Source organism: Nicotiana tomentosiformis, chromosome 5 (assembly GCF_000390325.3).
Source record: "Nicotiana tomentosiformis chromosome 5, ASM39032v3, whole genome shotgun sequence".
Taxonomy (NCBI): Eukaryota; Viridiplantae; Streptophyta; class Magnoliopsida; order Solanales; family Solanaceae; genus Nicotiana; species Nicotiana tomentosiformis.
Window position 1 is genome coordinate 64,994,501 of NC_090816.1, and position 15,682 is coordinate 65,010,182.

The following is a 15,682-nucleotide window of genomic DNA, read 5'->3' on the forward strand; positions in this document are numbered from 1 at the left end:
AAATCTCGCACGATAAGGAATTAAAGAAAGTGAAACTTTTCCTAACAGTTCCATAGCCTCCCGAAGATAAGTACAGACGTCTCCGTACCGATCTGCAAGACTCTACTAAACCTGCTTGTGACTCCTAACACCTATGAACCTAGACATCTGATACCAACTTGTCACGACCCCATTTCACCCTCCGTAAGATATCCTGATGTCACCTAATCTCTAAGTCTAGGTAAAATACATAATATAAAACTGAAGCCCAATTCTCAACACCTGAAATAATTATAAAACTGCCATTCAAGAATTACAACTCCCAACACCCTGTGGAAACAAGTCACAAGCTTCTAAAAGCAAATACTAGGTGTCATTATACATCAGAGTCTAAAGAAAATAAGGAAAAACAACATATTAAGGATAGAGTGGGGCTCCAAGGTATGCGGATGCTGGCAGATGTAACTTGAAGTCTCCACGTGCGGTCCAACTCACTGGTATCTCGTCTGGTGGGAAGAACCTGGATCTGCACAAAATAATATGCAGAAGTGTAGTATGAGTACACCACAACGGTACCCAGTAAGTGCCAAGCCTAACCTCGGTAGAGTAGTGACGAGGCCATGTCAGGGCTCTATTGGTTTAAAAGAAAAATAAGGCAGAAGATGTAATAATATTTTTAAATAACTGAGAATTTAAACAACAAGAAGTTTAAGAAAATATCAGCACGGTAAATAGAAGTAAACAACAGGGGCACTCCCGAGGTACCGCTTCGTAGTCCCAAATGTAAATATGCATGACAGGGGGATCTTCAGAGGTACCACCTCGTAGTCCCAAAGTAAATATGCAAGACAGGGGGATCTCCCGAGGTACCGCCTCGTAACCCCAAAGTAAATATGCAATACAGCGGGATCTCCCCAATAAATGCCTCGTAGTCCCAAAGTAAATATTCAGTACAGGGGGATCTCCCGAGTAAACACCTCGTAGTCCCAAAGTAAATATGCAGTATAGGGGGATCTCCTGAGGAACCGTCTAGTAGTCCCAAAGTAAATATACAACAGGTAATCGAAGGAAAACACGAATGTTCAGCAAGAATCTTACAGTTAAAGATTTAATCCAAATCAAGGAAAACGGGTAATAAAACTAAGCATGTTGCACAAATTGCAAGTAAGAGTTAAGGCACATAGACATGCGATACTAGGCTAAACATGATCACTACATATGCTAAGGCAACTCAGTAAATAAATTTTAAAAGGAGACAACTCAGTTAACGAATTCAAAAGATGGCAAATCAGCAAGAACATAATTTTCCATAATCAGCCCGTGTACGCACTCGTCACCTCACGTACACGGCGCTCACATATCACAAATTATTACAACAGTACCAATCCTAAGGGAATTTTTCCCCCACACAATGTTAAACAAGCGACTTACCTCAAATCTCGCTCAATCAATCGATAAGGATGCCTTTCCCTCGATTTTCCGACTCTGAATGGCTCAAATCTAGCCAAAAGCAATTACATATCATGAATACAATTACGAGAAACTAATTTAAATAATAAATCTACGACTTTAGCAAAGAATCGAAAATTCGGCCAAAAAAGTCGACCCGGGCCCACATCACGGAATCGGGCAAAAGTCACAAAATACGAACACCCACTCGACCACGAGTTCACCCATATAAAATTACCAAAATCCGACACCAAATCGCCACTCAATTTCTCAAATCAACTCACCAAATCCCTAACCTCTTACTCCCAATTTCCACCTTAAATACACACTAACTATGTGGGAAAATAAATGGGGAAGCAAGATTATTGATTAAAAATAAGCACAAGGGAAGTACCTCAAGAAATTCCTCGAAAATGCTCTCAACATTCGCCCTTGACCGAGTTTGCAAAGTCCAAAATGACAAAAATCACGAAGCCCTTCGGTTTTAAACACTGCCCAGGCTTCTCACTTCTGCGGTCATATTATCCGCTGCTGTGGCACCGCTTTTGCGGTCAGGCCCTCTCATCTGCAGAGTCCACTAAGCCGCCCAACCGCTTCTGGGGTCATAGCCTGTCACGCCCCATCATCGGGAGGCGCGATCGGCGCTCAACCGAGTGAACCCGGCCGAGCAAGCCTGTTAGATACTTTCTACCCAATTAACCCATGATCAAGAAAAAAGGTGATTTCATTAATTATACCGTAGGAAGCTCATTTATACAATTCTAAATTGTTTCATTAGTTATTGCGCATTTAAGTATCAAAATACACATTTCTTAAAGTCTGAGAGGAACAAGTGATCAACACAACATATACTTGTTTAACATTCCCAACACCCATACACAACCCACATAGTGTCTACAGAGCCTCTAAAGATACAAAAGAGAGTAAAGATGGTGCCGGTAACAAGACCCCGGCTATACCTCAAAAAGTGACCATAACATAAACAAAAGGTACAATACATGACCCCAGAATGAAATGGGGCTCGCCGAGTCTGCTGAGAAGAGGATGCATCACTATCTGTGATTAACGTTGTCTGCTATGTGTCCACCTGGATCCATTTAAAAATACAGCACCCCCGGCAAAAGGGACGTTAGTATCGTTGAATAGCACTAATATGTAAAGCTAAACGCCAACTCAATAGAACGAATAATAATAGAAGAGGAACGGTCAAGAATTCATTAAGGGTTTCAAATAATAGTAAAACAACAAGTTAAGGATCATATACGTTTTCAAGACAATTTCCATATTATTAGGTTGGGTGACCTTTAGTACCGATATTCCACAATTCACAATACCTCTGTATTCTTACACGGAGTCCGATCTCGGCCCGATCGGCTACGCCATCTCATTTGAGACATTACCACAATTTTATTATAATTTCTAGTATAGTGCCACCATGTGTGCGGCATGGCATCCGATCACGGCCCGATTGGCTACGCCATCTCATTTGAGACATCAACCATTTTCATAATTTCATCCACAATACCACCGTATTCATATACGGAGTCCGATCTCGGCCCGATCGGCTAGGTCATCTCATTTGAGATATCACCCATATTCAATCAGTCATCTCAATTCATATTTCTTTCCCATACTTTCAATACAATGGCACGAGTGGACTCAATTATAAAGTAATTCTTGGCGCTAGGCCGTATTTCATAATTCAAGTTCTTTTTCACATTCCAACATTATTATTATCAACGACAATAAGACTACCCATTCAAGACGTTAAATTCACATATGAGCAATTTGGGAGTCTTAGGCACATAGAGGCTTTTCATACCGTTTGGCATAACAACCTTTATTTTGGTCTTGACATGAAGTCTTAACTTTGGTAGCACATATTCCACATTTTGAACACATCCTCACATAATAAGATAACATGATGAAGCATTTAGAATAAAGATTGAACTTACATCCTTCAACACAAACACATAGAAATCACCAATTCTATAACGATCAATGGCTTACTCCAATTACAGGAACACCGTGGAGTTCTATTCTAAGAAGAAGGGGGTTTAGCCAACATACCTCAATTGAGCTTCTCAAACTCTAAAATGATCCGGAATTCTTAGCTACTTCAATCTATTTTAGAAATATAACAAGTTGGACCGAAATTAGGAAAATGAACATTGTTTTAGCTCATTCGAACATATTATCAAACACTAGGTGCACGCATCAATGTTCTAAGCCCCTTCTTGTGGAAGATTCCATCATTTCACAACCCACTCTCTGCCATTTTTAGCTCACAACCTTCCCACATACTTCAAGGATACATGCATGCAAGACAACAAACCCCACACCCAATAATATCTACTCTAATTACCCCATTTTTGCAAAATTTCGAAATTGAGAGCTGGGACATAGATTCTTACCTTTTGGGTGAAGACTCCCTTTGTTAATCCTCAATGATTGAGCAAGAATTGATGGATAATGGTTAAAGATTGCTCCCCCGCTCTAAGAACTCTCCCTCTCACTCTAAAATATCAGAAATGTGCTCAAAATGGTCTATGGGGTGTGTTTTAACGGAATAGGGTCGGGCTTAAAAACCCCAAAAATGAAGCTTTGGAACGGGTTCTGCGGTCGCATATGCGACCGCATAATGGTTATGCGGTACGCGAAATGACCGCGAAAATAGGGCCAGAACTGGAAAGGAATTGATCTGGCCTGTGGTCACTATGCGGCCCGCAGACCTGTTCTGCGATCGCATAATGCACTACAGAACGGTTCTGCGGTCGCATAGTGCACCGCAGAACCTCCCTCCAAAAATTCCCAAACGGGATATGCGACAAGAATGCGGCCCGTGAAACGGTTATGCGATCGCATAATGTTCGCGAAATTGGGCATCAAAAATGCCCCAGAAATCTGCCCCACTCTACGACCAGTCTGCGGTCCGCAGAGTGGTTCTGCGACTGCAGAATGGGCCGCAGAAATGCGTACTTCTGCCCAACATTTTCCTTCAACTCCCAGCACACTGTTCCTACTTTGGCATCACGGAACTCGGGTTTTTAGGAAAAAAATTTACGGGGCCTTACATCCTCCCCCAATTAAGATCATTCATCCTCGAATGAGGATCAGGGTCTGCTATTATCACCTTATTCAACTTTGTTTTTTCATACCCTATACCAGCAACCCCAAATTTAACTAACTCCCCAAATTTCCAAAACTTTCGCCAGAGTTTCCTTTGTTTCTAGGCCTTATCCACCTGTCAGAGAGCCCCAGAAACACATATTACAAATATATGCACAACCTAATGACATAACAAACTCATAACAGTACCAACCGTGGCCTCATGTAAACAATATATAATCAAAAGTAACACCTTTACATTAACTGAACAAGTGATACAAAATTCATAGGCGACATGTTCATAAAAAGAAAGGATTACACAGCTATTCAAATAAGTAAGGATACTTATTCTTCATCTCTTCCTCGGCCTCCCAAGTGGCCTCTTCAACCTGCTGGTTTCACCATAAGACTTTCACGGAGGCAATTTCTTTATTCCTCAATATTCGGACTTGTCTATCAAGAATAGCAACTGGAATTTCTTCATATGATAATTCTTCATTAACCTCAATGGTCTCAACCGGCACAATAGCTGACGGATCTCCAACTACCTTCTTCAACATAGACACATGGAATACCGGGAGCACTAATGACATCTCGGGTGGTAGCTCAAGCTTGTACGCTACCTCACCGATCCTTTGGGTGATTTTGTATGGCCCGACATACCTCAGACTCAATTTTCCCTTTTTCCCAAACCGCATAATACCCTTTATGGGGGAAACCTTCAAGAATACCCAATCATCTTCTTTGAACTCTAAGTCTCTGCGACAGACATCCGAATAGGATTTTTGACGACTCTGAGCAGTTTTTAACCGCTCCTTTATGATCTTAACTTTTTCCATAGCCTGATGTACAAGGTCTGGCCCTATCAACTCTGCTTCCCCAATCTCGAACCACCCAATGGGAGATCTACATCTCCTACCATATAATGCCTCAAATGGTACCATCTGAATACTTGCATGAAAGCTGTTGTTATAAGCAAACTCTATGAGTGGCAAATGATCATCCCAGCTACCCTTGAAATCAAGCACCCAACATGTCCTCTAGCGTCTGAATAGTCCGCTCTGCTTGCCCGGCGGTCTGTGGATGAAAAGCTATACTAAGATTCACCTGAGTACCCAAACCTTGCTGAAATTTCTTCCAAAATTTGGCCGTGAACTGAGCCCCTCGATCGGAAATGATAGAAACTGGAGTGCCATGAAGCCCGACTATTTCCTTGATATACAACTAAGCATATTGTTCCGTTGTGTCGGTAGATTTAACTAGCAACAAGTGTGCTGATTTCGTGAGTCGGTCCACGATCACCCAAATTGAGTCAAACTTGCACGGAGTGCGTGGTAATCCTACCACAAAATTCATATTGATCATCTCCCACTTCCACATTGGAATTTCTATGTTCTGTGTCAACCCACCAGGCCGTTGATGTTCGGCCTTCACTTGTTGACAGTCCGGACACCTTGCCACATAGTCCGCCACATTCCTTTTCATGTCATTCCACCAACAGACTTCCTTGAGATCATGATACATCTTTGTAGAACCTGGATGCACGGAATACCTAGAAGCGTGAGCCTCGGTCATGATTCTTTTCCGGAGACCATCTATATTTGGAACACATAGTCGCCCTTGGTACCTTAGTGTACCATCATCCATGCCAAGAGTAAAAGCCATAGTTTTATGTTTTTGAATCTCCTTTTTTGAATCTCCTTCTTCAGCTGTACCAACAATGGATCGTTGTATTGCTTCTCTTTGACCTCCACAACAAGCGATGATTCAGCCCTATTTTGCACAATTACCCCTCCTTCATTAGTGTTCGTAAGACGAACTCCCAAACTAGCCAATCGATGGACTTCCTTGGCCAATAGCCTTTGATACACCTCCAAGTGTGCTAAACTACCCATAGATTTTCGGCTAAGAGCATCCACCACAACATTGGCTTTCCCCGGGTGATATAGAATATCGATGTCGTAATCCTTGAGTAACTTAAGCCATATTCTTTGCCTCAGATTCAGCTCCTTTTGTTTGAAAATATATTGAAGACTCTTGTAGTCCGTGAATACCTCCACATGGACTCCATACAAATAGTGATGTTAAATTTTCAATGCAAAAACCACTGCCGCCAGTTCTAAGTCATGTGTTGGAAAAACATTTCATGATTTTTGAGTTGCCTAGAAGCATAGGCTATAACCTTGCCGTGTTGCATTAATACACACCCAAGCCTAATTCTTGAAGCATCACAATATACCACAAACACTCATGTATCCTCTGGCAGGGTCAACACCGGCGCGTAGTCAATTTCGATTTCAACTCCTGGAAGCTCCTTTCACAAGCATCGGACCATTGGAACTTAACTGCCTTCTGAGTCAATTTAGTCAATGGAGAGGCAAGAGTAGAGAACCCCTCTACAAACTTCCTGTAATACCTTGCTAAGCCCAAAAAACTGCGAATATCGGTTGGCATTGTAGGTCTGGGCCAATTCTTTACTGCTGAATCTTTTGAGGATCAACCTTGATTCCTTCTCTAGAGACAACATGACCCAAGAATGTGACAAATTCTAGCCAAAATTCACATTTTAAAAACTTCGCATACAATTGGTGCTGATGAAGAGTCTGCAAAACTGCCCTGAGATGATCGGCATGGTCCTTCCGACCTCGTGAATACACAAGAATATCGCCAATGAACACTATCACAAAGGAGTCGAGGAAAGGCTTGAAAACCCGATTCACAAGATCCATGAAAGTTGCAGGGGCTTTTGTTAGCCCAAAAACATTACCAGAAATTCAAAGTGCCCATACCGTGTTCTGAAAGCTGTTTTCCGAATATCCTGCTCCCTGATCTTCAATTGGTGATACCCGAATCGTAAATCAATTTTGGAGAAGTATCTAGCACCTTGTAACTAATCAAACAAATCATCTATTCTTGGTAGCAAGTATTTGTTTATGATTGTGACTTTATTAAGTTGTCGATAGTCGATACACATTCTTAGTGACCCATCCTTCTTTCTTACAAAAAGGACCGGTGCGCCCCAAGGCGACACACTCGGTCGGATGAAACACTTTTCTAACAAATCCTTCAATTGTTCCTTTAGTTCCTTCAATTCTGCTGGTGCCATCCTGTAGGGAGGAATAGATATAGGTTGTATGCCTGGCATCATATCAATCCCAAAATCAATCTCCCTGTCTGGCGGAATCCCAGGGAGCTCATCAGGAAAGACCTCCAAAAATTCATTCACAATTGGCACTGACTCGAGTGTAGGTGCCTCAGCATCGGTGTCCGTAACCCGGATCAAGTGATAGATACACCCCTTGTTGATCCTCTTTGTGGCTTTAAGGTAAGAAATAAACCTACCTTTTGGCATCACATTACCCCCCCTTCCATTCAACAACTGGTTCAGTAGGAAATTCAAACCTCACAGTTCTAGTTTGGCAGTCGAGCTTAGCAAAACATGAATAAAGCCAATCCATTCCCACAATTACATCAAAATCAACCATCCCCAATTTAATGAGATCGGCCACGATGTCCCGACCACGCACCGTGACAACACAACTCCTATAAACTTGTGCGACCACAATAGACTCGCCAACCAGAGTAGATATAGAGAACGGCTAAGGAAGTTATTCCGGTTCTATCCCAAATTCCATAGCAACATAAGGGGTAACATAAGACAAGGTAGAAACGGGATAAATAAGAGTATATACATCATGAGTTTGGACAGTCAATGTACCCGTGACAACATCTAGAGAAGCCTCTGCATTCTGGCGACCGCTCATAGCATAGAATCGGCTGGGTCCTCCTGAACTCTGCGCACCACCCCTAGCTGCACTACGCCATGCTTGGGCCGGAGGGCCTCGAGCTGGAGGGGGTGCTAAAGATGTAGCAGCCGCAGAACTGGATGGATGTGTTGTGCCCCTGTCCGCACCCTGGCGGGATGAACGGCACTCCCTCTAAATATGACCCCTCAATCCGCATCCATAACATATAGATAAGTCCATGTAGCAAATCCCCGAGTGCATCTTCCCACTGATCGGCCCTAATGGTGGGGTCCCCTGCTGCCATGATTGGGCCTGAAATGACTCCCCTGCTGCTGACTGTGCCCCGCTGGCGCTGCACTAGCTGAAGACTGAGCATGAGAGTGGGTTGGCCCTGATGACCCTCCCCTGAAGCTGATCTCCCCCCACCAAATGACTCCCCAAAGTTGCCCGCGGACCGGGCCTTGCTGGTACCCTTACTGCCTCCTTTTCTTCAACTTGCGGTCCTCTGTAGCTTGAGCAAATGCTTCCATTTTCCTATAGTTCATGTCCGAATTCAAGGCAGCTGTAGCGGTCTCATTGATAACTAAGGGGCTAAGGCCCTGCACAAACCGGCGCACTCTAGCCTCCATAGTAGGAAACATGTGAATAGCATATTTTGACAGGAGCGCGAACTCTATGTGATACTCTCACACACTCCTACTCCCTTTCTTAAGATTCTCAAACTCTGCGGCATGGGCTACCCTAGTATCGGCAGGCAAGAAATAGTCTATAAAGGCATCAGAAAACTCACTCCATCTCGCTGGAGGGCTCCCCTCCTCCCGAGAGTCCTCCCACAGCTCAAACCAAGAATAGGCAACCCCTTTCAGGCGGTAGGCGGCCAACTCCATTCCCTCCGTCTTAGTAGCGCGCATAACCCGGAGAGTCTTATGCATCTCATCACTGAAGTCCTGTTGGTCCTCCTCGGGATTAGTACCCGTGAACACCGAAGGATCCAACTGCAGAAACATGTTCACCCTGGAACCACTAAAATCCCCTTTTTGGCTAGAAAATGTGGTGCAACATTCGACCTTTAGGCCTGAAAAGCCACTATTTGAGTCAGCATCTGAATAGCTCCCCTAAGATCCCCATCAAAAATACCAGAGCCGGAAGCTAGGGCTGGAGGTGGAATCGAAATATCAGGTGTAGGAACCGTCACACCTTCAGTAGGTGTAGGAACTGGTATGGCCTGGGCCGGTGTAGTAGAATCAGGTAGTGTAGCAGTCGGGGTATTATCCTTACCCCTCGGGTGTTCACCTGCATCATCAAATAAAGGGTCAACTGCCACTCCTAAGGCGGCGTTGGCTCCATGGCCAGTTCTTTCTCTCTTCTTAGGTGCCATATACTGAAACTTAAAGGAAAGGAACAGTTGCACAATTAGTTTCATCGCACGATCCAGAATATCAAACAAGGGTATTGTTCCTAAATGTCCAAGTAGCCTCCAACTTATAGATGTGGTCGACAACACACCGATAAGAAGGACTCTACCAGACATGGCTCCGAGACATCCTAGGACACTTAAAAACTTTAGGCTCTGATACCAAGTTTGTCACGCCCCATCCTCAGGAGGCACGACCGACGCTCAACCGAATGAGCCTGTTAGATACTTTCTACCCAATTAACCCATGATCAAGAAAAGATGTGATTTCATTAATTATATCGTAGGAAGCTCATTCATACAATCCTAAATCGTTTCATTAGTCATTGCGCCTTTAAGTCTCAAAATACACATTTCTTAAAGTCTGAGAGGAACAAGTGATCAATACAACATATACTTGTTTAATATTCCCAATACCCATACACAAATCACATAGTGTCTACGGAGCCTCTAAAGATACAAAAGAGAGTAAAGATGGTGCCGACAACAAGGCTCAGGCTATACCTCAAAAAGTGACCATAATATAAATAAAATGTACAATACAAACCCCGAAATGAAATGGGGCTCACCTAGTCCGCTGAGAAGAGGATGCAGCACTATCTGTGATTAGAGATATCTGCTATGTAACCACCTGCATCTATTTAAAGATACAGCGTCCCCGGCAAAAGGGACGTTAGTACCGTCGAATAGCACTAGTATGTAAAGCTAAACACCAACTCAATAGAACGAATAATAATACAAGAGGAACAGTCAAGAATTCAATAAGGGCTTCAAATAATAGTAAAACAATAAGTTAAGGATCATATTCGTTTTCAAGACAATTTTCATATTATTAGGTTGGGTGACCTTTAGTACCGATATTCCACAATTCACAATACCTCTGTATTCTTACACTGAGTCCGATCTCGGCCCGATCGGCTGGGCCATCTCATTTGAGACATTACCATAATTTCATTATAATTTTCAGCACAGTTCTACTATGTGTGCGGCATGGCATCCGATCACGGCCCGATCGGCTAGGCTATCTCATTTGAGACATCAACCATTTTCACAATTTCATCTACAATACCACCGTGTTCCTACACGGAGTCCGATCTCGGCCCGATCGACTAGGCCATCTCGTTTGAGACATCACCCATATTCGATTAGTCATCTCAATTCATATTTCTTTCCCATACTTTCAATACAATGGCGCGAGTGGCCCCAATTATAAAGTTATTCTTGGAGCTAGACAGTATTTCATAATTCAAGTTCTTTTCCGCATTCCAAAATTATTATTATCAATGACAATAAGGCTTACCATTCAAGATGTTAAATTCACATATGAGCAATTTAGGAGTCTTAGGCACATAGAGGGTTTTCATACAGTTTGGCATAACAACCTTTATTTTGGTCATGACATGAAGTCTTAACTTTGCTAGAACATATTTCACATTTTGAACATATCCTCACATAATAATATAACATGATGACGCATTTAGAACAAAGATTGAACTTACATCCTTCAACACAAACATATAGAAATTGCCAATTCTATAACAATCAAGGGCTTACTCCAATTACATGAACATGGTGGGATTCGATTCTAAGAAGAAGGGGGTTTAGCCAACATACCTCAATTGAGCTTCTCAAACTCTAAAATGATCCGGAATTCTTAGCTACTTTAATCTATTTTAGAAATATAACAAGTTGGACCAAAATAAGAAAGATGGACATTGTTTTAGCTCATTCGAGCATATTAGCAAACACTAGGTGTGCATCAATGTTTTAAGCCCCTTCTTGTGAAAGATTCCATCATTTCCCAACCCACTCTCTGCCATTTTTAGCTCACAATCTTCCCACATACTTCAAGGATACATGCATGCAAGATAACAACCTCCACACCCAATAATTTCCTCTAATTAACCCATTTTTTGCAAAATTTCGAAATTGAGAACTAGGACATAGATTCTTACCTTTAGGGTGAAGACTCCCTTTGTTAATCCTCAATGATTGAGCAAATATAGATGGATAATGGTTAAAGATTGCTCCCCCACTCTAAGAACTCTCCCTCTTACTCTAAAATATCAGAAATGTGCTCAAAATGGTCTATGGGGTGTGTTTTAACGGAATAGGGTCGGGTTTAAAAATTCCATAAATGAAGCTCCGGAACGGATTCTGCGGTCGTATATGCGACCGCATAATGGTTATGCGATTTGTGAAATGACCGCGAAAATGAGGACCAGAACTGGAAAGGAACTAATCTGGTCTGCGGTCATTATGCGGCTCGCAGACCTGTTCTGTGGTCGCATAATGCACCGCAGAACGGATCTGCGGTCGCATAGTGCACCGCAGAACCTTCCTCCGAAAAATCCCAAGGCGAGATATGCAACAAGAATGCGGCCCGCGAAACGGATATGCGATCGCATAATGGCCGCGAAATTGGGCATCAAAAATGCCCCAGAAAGCTGCCTCACTCTGCGACCAGTCTGCGGTCTACAGAGTAGTTCTGCAGCTGCAAAAATGCGTACTTCTGCCCAACATTTTCCTTCAACTCCCAGCGCACTGTTCAATCCAAAAAATCCGAACCACGGCGAGCTTGCTCGCCGTGAAGAATTTCTACTATTATTAACCTTTACGCACACTTTGGCATCATGGAACCCGAGTTTTTAGGAAAAAAATTTATGAGGCCTTACATAACCTTCAATCTGCGGGCGCGCTTCTGCGCAACAAAACCCGCTTCCGCGGACCAGCCTCAAACTCCCGTGTCCGCTTCTGCGACCCTCCAAGAGCAAGTGCGAGTACACACCTGTGGAACACCCTCCGCACCTACGCTCCACAACCGCCTGTCCAAACATTCGCATCTATGCAACCCGGCCCGCACCTGCGATCAAAGCTCCGCAGGTGCGGTTACACCAGCAGAGTCCTGCTTCAGCCATGCACCAAGTCCCTTTTGACATTACAGACTTACTCCAACTTTCGGAATTGGAATCCGACCCCGAAATTAAAAAGTCCACTCCCGGTCAAACTTTCTAAAAATCATCCAATTTTTCAACTTTCGCTAATTGACGACGAACCTCAAATTCAACATCCGAACACGCTCCTAAGACCAAAATCACCCTACTGAGCTATAGGAACCGCCAAAACTCCATTCCGGAGTCGTCTTCACAGAGTTTGAATTACGGTCAATCCTTATGACTTAAGCTTCCATTTTAGGGACTATGTGTCCCATTTCACTCCGAAACCAAAATCAAATCCTCTCGGCAAGTCACAAAACCCAAAAATGAAATGGAGGAAGCAATAAATAGGGGTTCTGGGCTAATTCTCTCAAAACGACCGTTCGGGTCATCACACAAGGTATTGAAACGCAACTCATACGAGCCAAACCCAAATGACTACAAGGCCTAAGTCTTTCAACAGAAGTGCAATAATTCAATTACAATTTCTTTACAATTATGGTCATTGAAAGTGTATCAATTAAAGAACAATTTACATATAAAGTGGCTCGGAAAGGTACTCATATAATTTAAGACAAAGACAAGATTATTTATTTTATTTTTGCAAGAAAATGACATATTTTTATTTTTATGGATATGACTAATCTAATTAGTTAGGTATACACCGATCCTAAATTAGTTAATCACATTATAAAATATATTCAACATCTCATACACACTTCAAGAATTATTTGACATACAATATTGCAAGTTACTCTGATTATTAACTAGATACAATTCCCTAAGTGTTTTGCAAATAAACAATATCAAAGTAAACTAACAAATACGATATCTATAATTTCACTATACTTGCATTTTGTACATCCAAGAACTGAAGTTACGAAGCGAGAAGCTTAACATTTGTCCTTTTTGGCTTCCAGTGTCATATTCCGAAAGCGATTTCATGTGATAGTACCTCGCAAGAGAAAAGAAATAAAATTGTTAGTAAAACATAAAGTAAACAATAAACTTATTTTTTTTGAAATGATTTTACTTGAAAATACTTTTGTAAAAAATTGTTTTTATTTTTTGGAAATAAATTGAAATGTTTTTTGGAATTGTTTTAGAAAATAATTTTAAAATGTTTTTGGAATTTGTTTTAGAAAATGATTTAAGAAAATATTTTTTGGTTTTTGAAAGATTACTTTAAATTTTTTTTTTTTTTTGGAAAATAATTTGGGAAAATAATTTTAACAAATAATATAAAAGGCTCAAATACATGTAATATCCGATATCCATCTAGACATGAGAGTAAAAACTGCCTCGTTAGAAACCTCGGTGGCCAACAGTGTTGCCTCCCATAGGTTGGTTCGTGTTCTCGTCAATTTTCTTTTCTGACATTTATCATTATCGCTTCGTTATTTTGGGCTCATTCCGGAGGGTCATTCGGGGCGTCCTGACCTCAAAAATAATAATTCTCATTGGCCAGTCATTACAACATTGTTTACCATCACGAAATATTCCCCACCAGAATATCATTTACGGGCCTTAAACATGTCTTTTCCTGTATAAGAATGAGGCCAAAGGTAAGTATTTTCCTTTTTCCAAATTCAAAGCCTGCCCATGGTTAATTTTAGTAGTGTTGTAAAATAACTGAAATAAAAGCAGCAGCAAGCTATAGCAAATGAGCAAGAAATATTGAAAAGTCCCATAGTTAAAAACAACTCCAAGAAACGGCCTCAAGATAGTACCAGAACCGTATTTCCGACGATGCAGCAAACAAGACGAGACCATGGCCTTAAGCCAATTATCTTTTGGACAACATTAACAGTCCCCAAAATAGCAACAACAGTACGCATACAAGCAACAGAGCAGCAGTAGCATAACGCAGTAAAGGAACGAAGTTATCCACTGGAAATATGCAGGCAGCCAGAAAATGTGATAGGCACAAGATTAAGCTAAAAATAAAACAGTAACAGAGTCAACATCCCTCAAATCGAAAATCTGACAATAACGAGAGACAATAGTAGAGGTCATCAGAAGAACATAACAAAAACATCAAAGCTATAGCAGATTTAAAATGAAGATGACCAGTCCAGTAAAACAAAACGGTCTACAACAGTACACGAAGGTCGCCGAAAAATCTGTTATATCCATATTTCTCCAAAACGAAACCGGATCTGAGCTAATAACCATCGAATAAGCACAAGAAAATGATGAGGAACACGAGTCGTCGGAGATGGAATAAATCCGGCCAGATCTGCACACATCTTAAGCCTCAAACTTCAAATCGACCAGTTTTAATGGGGTCACCGGCGTTTGAAAGGGAGGTGAGAGAAACAGTGGTCGCCGCCTGGCTGGTCACCACCTCCAGCGGCAACGACCGGTGATGATTGACGGCAGAACCTAAGCGAGTAGAGAAAAAGATAAAGAGAAGCGGGGAAACAGGAAGCGGGGAAGGAGGAGTCGCTGGCCGTCGGTGATGAAATTTGACGGCAGCGTAGTGGCCGAAAATCGCCCGAGTATAGAGAGAAGAGGGCAGGCAGCTGAGTTCTCTCCATAGTGAGAGGTGAGATAAAGATAAAAGTGCTAAGGGTTTTTAAGAGACAAAAATATGATGGGGTGTGTGGTAAGTGGGTACAATAGGTAGATATAATATGTGGGGTTAGGTGCAAAACTTAGTGACTAAGTTTGAAAAGAAAAAATGTAAAAATGTAAAAGAAAAATATGTGGTCAAAATGTGAAGGAAGTCATGTCACGTCAATATCACATCAATGTCATGTTACATCAGTGTCATGTCATGTCAATGTCTTATCGCGTCAGATGTTAACACGATATTAAATTTAACCGAACTTGATCCGTATTTTGAAATTAATTCTACTGATTTCGATGTAATTAAATAGATTGGCTACGAAATAAAATATAATTTTTTAATTAAAAAATCTCATAGTATTTATTTAAAATGTAACTACTACAATGGTATTGTAGTAATTATTATTTTATTTTTACAAAGACAATAAATTAATAGAATATCCTAATGTTTGAAAAATAGTACTATTATCAATAAATCG

General features: G+C 41.6%; 1 long non-coding RNA gene across 1 annotated transcript; it reads right to left on the reverse strand.

Annotated features, from left to right (window-relative positions):
* Nucleotides 1-251: 251 nt before the first annotated feature.
* Nucleotides 252-15,254, reverse strand: LOC117273030 (uncharacterized). Its single transcript, XR_011407837.1, has 5 exons — nucleotides 13,486-15,254; nucleotides 10,266-10,333; nucleotides 1,823-2,515; nucleotides 1,411-1,479; nucleotides 252-505 (listed from the first exon to the last, which is right to left on the reverse strand). It is a non-coding gene; the product is annotated as an uncharacterized lncRNA (long non-coding RNA).
* Nucleotides 15,255-15,682: the final 428 nt, after the last annotated feature.